General features: G+C 36.8%; 1 non-coding gene across 1 annotated transcript in view; it reads right to left on the reverse strand.

The window, feature by feature from the left end:
* Positions 1-196, reverse strand: part of LOC143176809 (small subunit ribosomal RNA) — a 1,921-nt gene extending 1,725 nt beyond the window's left edge. Inside the window, exon 1 of the ribosomal RNA XR_013001315.1 lies at positions 1-196. This exon is cut by the window's left edge and continues 1,725 nt beyond it. This is a non-coding gene — a ribosomal RNA (small subunit ribosomal RNA).
* Positions 197-8,228: the final 8,032 nt, after the last annotated feature.

Below are 8,228 nucleotides of genomic sequence, written 5' to 3' on the forward strand. Positions count from 1 at the left end.
CTCTGGTCGGAACTCTGTTTTGCATGTATTAGCTCTAGAATTACCACAGTTATCCAAGTAAATGTGGGTACGATCTAAGGAACCATAACTGATTTAATGAGCCATTCGCGGTTTCACCTTAATACGGCATGTACTGAGACATGCATGGCTTAATCTTTGAGACAAGCATATGACTACTGGCAGGATCAACCAGGGAGCTTCGAGTAAATTTTCATCATACGAAGCAAAAATATGTATGTATATATATATCTTAGTCGCCGACTCTCTCCCCTTAAGAGTCGGATCGACGATACTTTTTCTCGTCTTTAAGACAGTTCTCTTTCTCCTCTCTCTTCTCTCTACTCTCTTCTCTCTTCTCTCTTCTCTTTCGAGTTGGTAAATTTCGCTCCACTATTAGATTACCAACTCCGCACGAATTACCACATGGGTATATCCGCGCATATACATCAGGAGGACCTCCAAAAATTTCAAACTCTCCCGTGTATCTCTCCGAGATCTTTTTAGAAGAAAAAGAATCTCGGATGTCACATCGACTTTCAGGTTTGTAAGCACGTATGCTCGAGCGCTCTCCATCGTGTAAGCACGGACATAACGCACGAAGTCCGAAGACCGCGTACGTTAACATGCTGGACATATCGAGAAAGCGCGAACCATGCTAGGCGTACCCATGTCGAGGCCCTCGCGTTAAAGATCATACTCTTCTTTTCGTTCTCTCTTCTTTGCCCAGAAATAATATATATTTCTTATAATATATACCTCTTAGTTTATGTATTTCTCTCTTAGGACACCTCAATTTTATATGTATATATTATATTTCATTCGAACAATTTTTGTTCGTCGCCCCTTTTTGTGTGTAGTATTTCGTTTGGTCTTTGCCATTAAATTTTTGTATACGAAAAATATATTTTCGCTCGGATAGAAAACCCCTTTTGGGTTTCTGAGAGTTGATGTGAGAGTCGTACAAGTATAACGAATATACGTTGTATCCAACCCAACATTCTGGGCTTACCACATAAGGGCCATTCGGTCTGAGACACCGACCCGTGGTCATGCTGTGTAGAGAAAAATTCGCAACGGAACGCGGTACAGAACAGTCGAGGAATGGACCTCGAGGAGCTGAACGACTGCTTCTCGACCGAGATCGTAGAATAGCCGCTCGCCCGCCGCTGCGCCGACCGGTCCGCTCGAACCGACGTGCTCTCTTATAGTAACCAAACGGGCGGCCGCGACGACCGCGGCGCCGGCCGCTCAGCACGGGCGCTTATGGTGGTAAACTGCCGCGCGTACAGACCAACCGGCCGGGCTGCTGGTACTTAGCCGCTGAAACTATGGTCGATTCGAACATATATTAACATACGATTTTTATTCGATAAATCGTTATTGTACATATTAAACGTTAGTTTCCACCGAAAGAAAAATTTTTTAGAATTTTTTTTTTCCAAAAATTGCAAGAGTAAACTTTTTTAATATTCGATTTAAAAATTTTTAAATGCTTAATCCTTACATTAAACTACTGGGAGAACTCAGAAATCATAATGAAAAAAATTACAAAAATTTATTTTTCTCAGAAACTCCGAAAAACAGAGTGGTCGAATCCGTGCAAGCCGGAATTTTTCTAAGTCCCCACGGTCAAGAGTAAACTTTTTTAATAAGCGTTTTAAAATTATTTCAATGTTTAATCCATGCGTAAACATGAAGTTTATTAACGTTTTTAACATTAAAAAAAATTACAAAAATTTATTTTTCGGAAAAAATGGAAAAAACCGATTCGTCGGAGCGAGGTGTCCTGCCCGTGCGGTAATTCCAGCAGGCGAATCGGACTTCCCGAAATTTTTCTAAGTCCCACGGTCGACACCAACTTTTTTAATAAGCGTTTTAAAATTATTTCAATGTTTAATCCATGCGTAAACATGAAGTTTATTAACGTTTTTAACATTAAAAAAAATTACAAAAATTTATTTTTCGGAAAAAAAGGAAAAAACCGATTCGGCGGAGCGAGGTGTCCAGCCCGTGCGGTAATTCCAGCAGGCGAATCGGACTTCCCGAAATTTTTCTAAGTCCCACGGTCGACACCAACTTTTTTAATAAGCGTTTTAAAATTATTTCAATGTTTAATCCATGCGTAAACATGATGTTTATTAACGTTTTCAACGTTAAAAAAAATTACAAAAATTTATTTTTCAAAAAAAATGGAAAAAACCGATTCGTCGGAGCGAGGTGTCCTGCCCGTGCGGTAATTCCAGCAGGCGAATCGGACTTCCCGAAATTTTTCTAAGTCCCACGGTCGACACCAACTTTTTTAATAAGCGTTTTAAAATTATTTCAATGTTTAATCCATGCGTAAACATGAAGTTTATTAACGTTTTTAACATTAAAAAAAATTACAAAAATTTATTTTTCGGAAAAAATGGAAAAAACCGATTCGTCGGAGCGAGGTGTCCTGCCCGTGCGGTAATTCCAGCAGGCGAATCGGACTTCCCGAAATTTTTCTAAGTCCCACGGTCGACACCAACTTTTTTAATAAGCGTTTTAAAATTATTTCAATGTTTAATCCATGCGTAAACATGAAGTTTATTAACGTTTTTAACATTAAAAAAAATTACAAAAATTTATTTTTCGGAAAAAAAGGAAAAAACCGATTCGGCGGAGCGAGGTGTCCAGCCCGTGCGGTAATTCCAGCAGGCGAATCGGACTTCCCGAAATTTTTCTAAGTCCCACGGTCGACACCAACTTTTTTAATAAGCGTTTTAAAATTATTTCAATGTTTAATCCATGCGTAAACATGAAGTTTATTAACGTTTTTAACATTAAAAAAAATTACAAAAATTTATTTTTCGGAAAAAATGGAAAAAACCGATTCGTCGGAGCGAGGTGTCCTGCCCGTGCGGTAATTCCAGCAGGCGAATCGGACTTCCCGAAATTTTTCTAAGTCCCACGGTCGACACCAACTTTTTTAATAAGCGTTTTAAAATTATTTCAATGTTTAATCCATGCGTAAACATGAAGTTTATTAACGTTTTTAACATTAAAAAAAATTACAAAAATTTATTTTTCGGAAAAAAAGGAAAAAACCGATTCGGCGGAGCGAGGTGTCCAGCCCGTGCGGTAATTCCAGCAGGCGAATCGGACTTCCCGAAATTTTTCTAAGTCCCACGGTCGACACCAACTTTTTTAATAAGCGTTTTAAAATTATTTCAATGTTTAATCCATGCGTAAACATGATGTTTATTAACGTTTTCAACGTTAAAAAAAATTACAAAAATTTATTTTTCAAAAAAAATGGAAAAAACCGATTCGTCGGAGCGAGGTGTCCTGCCCGTGCGGTAATTCCAGCAGGCGAATCGGACTTCCCGAAATTTTTCTAAGTCCCACGGTCGACACCAACTTTTTTAATAAGCGTTTTAAAATTATTTCAATGTTTAATCCATGCGTAAACATGAAGTTTATTAACGTTTTTAACATTAAAAAAAATTACAAAAATTTATTTTTCGGAAAAAATGGAAAAAACCGATTCGTCGGAGCGAGGTGTCCTGCCCGTGCGGTAATTCCAGCAGGCGAATCGGACTTTCCCGAAATTTTTCTAAGTCCCACGGTCGACACCAACTTTTTTAATAAGCGTTTTAAAATTATTTCAATGTTTAATCCATGCGTAAACATGAAGTTTATTAACGTTTTTAACATTAAAAAAAATTACAAAAATTTATTTTTCGGAAAAAAAGGAAAAAACCGATTCGGCGGAGCGAGGTGTCCAGCCCGTGCGGTAATTCCAGCAGGCGAATCGGACTTCCCGAAATTTTTCTAAGTCCCACGGTCGACACCAACTTTTTTAATAAGCGTTTTAAAATTATTTCAATGTTTAATCCATGCGTAAACATGATGTTTATTAACGTTTTCAACGTTAAAAAAAATTACAAAAATTTATTTTTCAAAAAAAATGGAAAAAACCGATTCGTCGGAGCGAGGTGTCCTGCCCGTGCGGTAATTCCAGCAGGCGAATCGGACTTCCCGAAATTTTTCTAAGTCCCACGGTCGACACCAACTTTTTTAATAAGCGTTTTAAAATTATTTCAATGTTTAATCCATGCGTAAACATGAAGTTTATTAACGTTTTTAACATTAAAAAAAATTACAAAAATTTATTTTTCGGAAAAAATGGAAAAAACGATTCGTCGGAGCGAGGTGTCCTGCCCGTGCGGTAATTCCAGCAGGCGAATCGGACTTCCCGAAATTTTTCTAAGTCCCACGGTCGACACCAACTTTTTTAATAAGCGTTTTAAAATTATTTCAATGTTTAATCCATGCGTAAACATGAAGTTTATTAACGTTTTTAACATTAAAAAAAATTACAAAAATTTATTTTTCGGAAAAAAAGGAAAAAACCGATTCGGCGGAGCGAGGTGTCCAGCCCGTGCGGTAATTCCAGCAGGCGAATCGGACTTCCCGAAATTTTTCTAAGTCCCACGGTCGACACCAACTTTTTTAATAAGCGTTTTAAAATTATTTCAATGTTTAATCCATGCGTAAACATGATGTTTATTAACGTTTTCAACGTTAAAAAAAATTACAAAAATTTATTTTCAAAAAAATGGAAAAAACCGATTCGTCGGAGCGAGGTGTCCTGCCCGTGCGGTAATTCCAGCAGGCGAATCGGACTTCCCGAAATTTTTCTAAGTCCCACGGTCGACACCAACTTTTTTAATAAGTGTTTTAAAATTATTTCAATGTTTAATCCATGCGTAAACATGAAGTTTATTAACGTTTTTAACATTAAAAAAAATTACAAAAATTTATTTTTCGGAAAAAATGGAAAAAACCGATTCGTCGGAGCGAGGTGTCCTGCCCGTGCGGTAATTCCAGCAGGCGAATCGGACTTCCCGAAATTTTTCTAAGTCCCACGGTCGACACCAACTTTTTTAATAAGCGTTTTAAAATTATTTCAATGTTTAATCCATGCGTAAACATGATGTTTATTAACGTTTTCAACGTTAAAAAAAATTACAAAAATTTATTTTTCAAGAAAAATGGAAAATACCGATTCGGCGGAGCGAGGTGTCCAGCCCGTGCGGTAATTCCAGCAGGCGAATCGGACTTCCCGAAATTTTTCTAAGTCCCACGGTCGACACCAACTTTTTTAATAAGCGTTTTAAAATTATTTCAATGTTTAATCCATGCGTAAACATGATGTTTATTAACGTTTTCAACGTTAAAAAAAATTACAAAAATTTATTTTTCAAGAAAAATGGAAAATACCGATTCGGCGGAGCGAGGTGTCCAGCCCGTGCGGTAATTCCAGCAGGCGAATCGGACTTCCCGAAATTTTTCTAAGTCCCACGGTCGACACCAACTTTTTTAATAAGTGTTTTAAAATTATTTCAATGTTTAATCCATGCGTAAACATGACGTTTATTAACGTTTTTGACATTAAAAAAAATTACAAAAATTTATTTTTCAAAAAAAATGGAAAAAACCGATTCGTCGGAGCGAGGTGTCCAGCCCGTGCGGTAATTCCAGCAGGCGAATCGGACTTCCCGAAATTTTTCTAAGTCCCACGGTCGACACCAACTTTTTTAATAAGCGTTTTAAAATTATTTCAATGTTTAATCCATGCGTAAACATGATGTTTATTAACGTTTTCAACGTTAAAAAAAATTACAAAAATTTATTTTTCAAAAAAAATGGAAAAAACCGATTCGTCGGAGCGAGGTGTCCTGCCCGTGCGGTAATTCCAGCAGGCGAATCGGACTTCCCGAAATTTTTCTAAGTCCCACGGTCGACACCAACTTTTTTAATAAGCGTTTTAAAATTATTTCAATGTTTAATCCATGCGTAAACATGAAGTTTATTAACGTTTTTAACATTAAAAAAAATTACAAAAATTTATTTTTCGGAAAAAATGGAAAAAACCGATTCGTCGGAGCGAGGTGTCCTGCCCGTGCGGTAATTCCAGCAGGCGAATCGGACTTCCCGAAATTTTTCTAAGTCCCACGGTCGACACCAACTTTTTTAATAAGCGTTTTAAAATTATTTCAATGTTTAATCCATGCGTAAACATGAAGTTTATTAACGTTTTTAACATTAAAAAAAATTACAAAAATTTATTTTTCGGAAAAAAAGGAAAAAACCGATTCGGCGGAGCGAGGTGTCCAGCCCGTGCGGTAATTCCAGCAGGCGAATCGGACTTCCCGAAATTTTTCTAAGTCCCACGGTCGACACCAACTTTTTTAATAAGCGTTTTAAAATTATTTCAATGTTTAATCCATGCGTAAACATGAAGTTTATTAACGTTTTTAACATTAAAAAAAATTACAAAAATTTATTTTTCGGAAAAAATGGAAAAAACCGATTCGTCGGAGCGAGGTGTCCTGCCCGTGCGGTAATTCCAGCAGGCGAATCGGACTTCCCGAAATTTTTCTAAGTCCCACGGTCGACACCAACTTTTTTAATAAGCGTTTTAAAATTATTTCAATGTTTAATCCATGCGTAAACATGATGTTTATTAACGTTTTCAACGTTAAAAAAAATTACAAAAATTTATTTTTCAAAAAAAATGGAAAAAACCGATTCGTCGGAGCGAGGTGTCCTGCCCGTGCGGTAATTCCAGCAGGCGAATCGGACTTCCGAAATTTTTCTAAGTCCCACGGTCGACACCAACTTTTTTAATAAGTGTTTTAAAATTATTTCAATGTTTAATCCATGCGTAAACATGACGTTTATTAACGTTTTTGACATTAAAAAAAATTACAAAAATTTATTTTTCAAAAAAAATGGAAAAAACCGATTCGTCGGAGCGAGGTGTCCAGCCCGTGCGGTAATGCCAGCAGGCGATCCGGGGTACTCGAAATTTTTCTAAGTCCCGACGGTCAAGAGTAAACTTTTTCATCGCATATTTCAAAATTTTTTCAATGTTTAATCTACGCATAAAAACGCAGTTTATCGCAGTTTTTAACGTTGAGAAAATTGACAAAAATTTTTTTTTCACTGAAAATGGAAAAAATGTATCGGTCGATGCGGGCTATCCAGGCCGTGCGGTAATTCCAGCAGGCGATCCGGGGTACTCGAAATTTTTCTAAGTCCCGACGGTCAAGAGTAAACTTTTTCATCACATATTTCAAAATTTTTTTAATGTTTAATCCACGCATAAAAACGCAGTTTATTAACGTTTTTAACGTTGAGAAAATTGACAAAAATTTTTTTTTCACTGAAAATGGAAAAAATGTATCGGTCGATGCGGGCTATCCAGGCCGTGCGGTAATTCCAGCAGGCGATCCGGGGTACTCGAAATTTTTCTAAGTCCCGACGGTCAAGAGTAAACTTTTTCATCACATATTTCAAAATTTTTTTAATGTTTAATCCACGCATAAAAACGCAGTTTATTAACGTTTTTAACGTTGAGAAAATTGACAAAAATTTTTTTTTCACTGAAAATGGAAAAAATGTATCGGTCGATGCGGGCTATCCAGGCCGTGCGGTAATTCCAGCAGGCGATCCGGGGTACTCGAAATTTTTCTAAGTCCCGACGGTCAAGAGTAAACTTTTTCATCACATATTTCAAAATTTTTTAATGTTTAATCCACGCATAAAAACGCAGTTTATTAACGTTTTTAACGTTGAGAAAATTGACAAAAATTTTTTTTTCACTGAAAATGGAAAAAATGTATCGGTCGATGCGGGCTGTCCAGGCCGTGCGGTAATTCCAGCAGGCGATCCGAGGTACTCGAAATTTTTCTAAGTCCGAACGGTCAAGAGTAAACTTTTTCATCACATATTTCAAAATTTTTTTAATGTTTAATCCACGCATAAAAACGCAGTTTATTAACGTTTTTAACGTTGAGAAAATTGACAAAAATTTTTTTTTCACTGAAAATGGAAAAAATGTATCGGTCGATGCGAGCTGTCCAGGCCGTGCGGTAATTCCAGCCGGCGATCCGAGGTACTCGAAATTTTTCTAAGTCCGAACGGTCAAGAGTAAACTTTTTCATCACATATTTCAAAATTTTTTCAATGTTTAATCCACTCATAAAAACGCAGTTTATTAACGTTTTTTAACGTTGAGAAAATTGACAAAAATTTTTTTTTCACTGAAAATGGAAAAAATGTATCGGTCGATGCGGGCTGTCCAGGCCGTGCGGTAATTCCAGCAGGCGATCCGGGGTACTCGAAATTTTTCTAAGTCCGAACGGTCAAGAATAAACTTTTTTATTACATGTTTTAAAAATTTTTCAATGCTT

Source organism: Nomia melanderi, unplaced genomic scaffold (assembly GCF_051020985.1).
Source record: "Nomia melanderi isolate GNS246 unplaced genomic scaffold, iyNomMela1 scaffold0882, whole genome shotgun sequence".
Lineage (NCBI taxonomy): Eukaryota > Metazoa > Arthropoda > Insecta > Hymenoptera > Halictidae > Nomia > Nomia melanderi.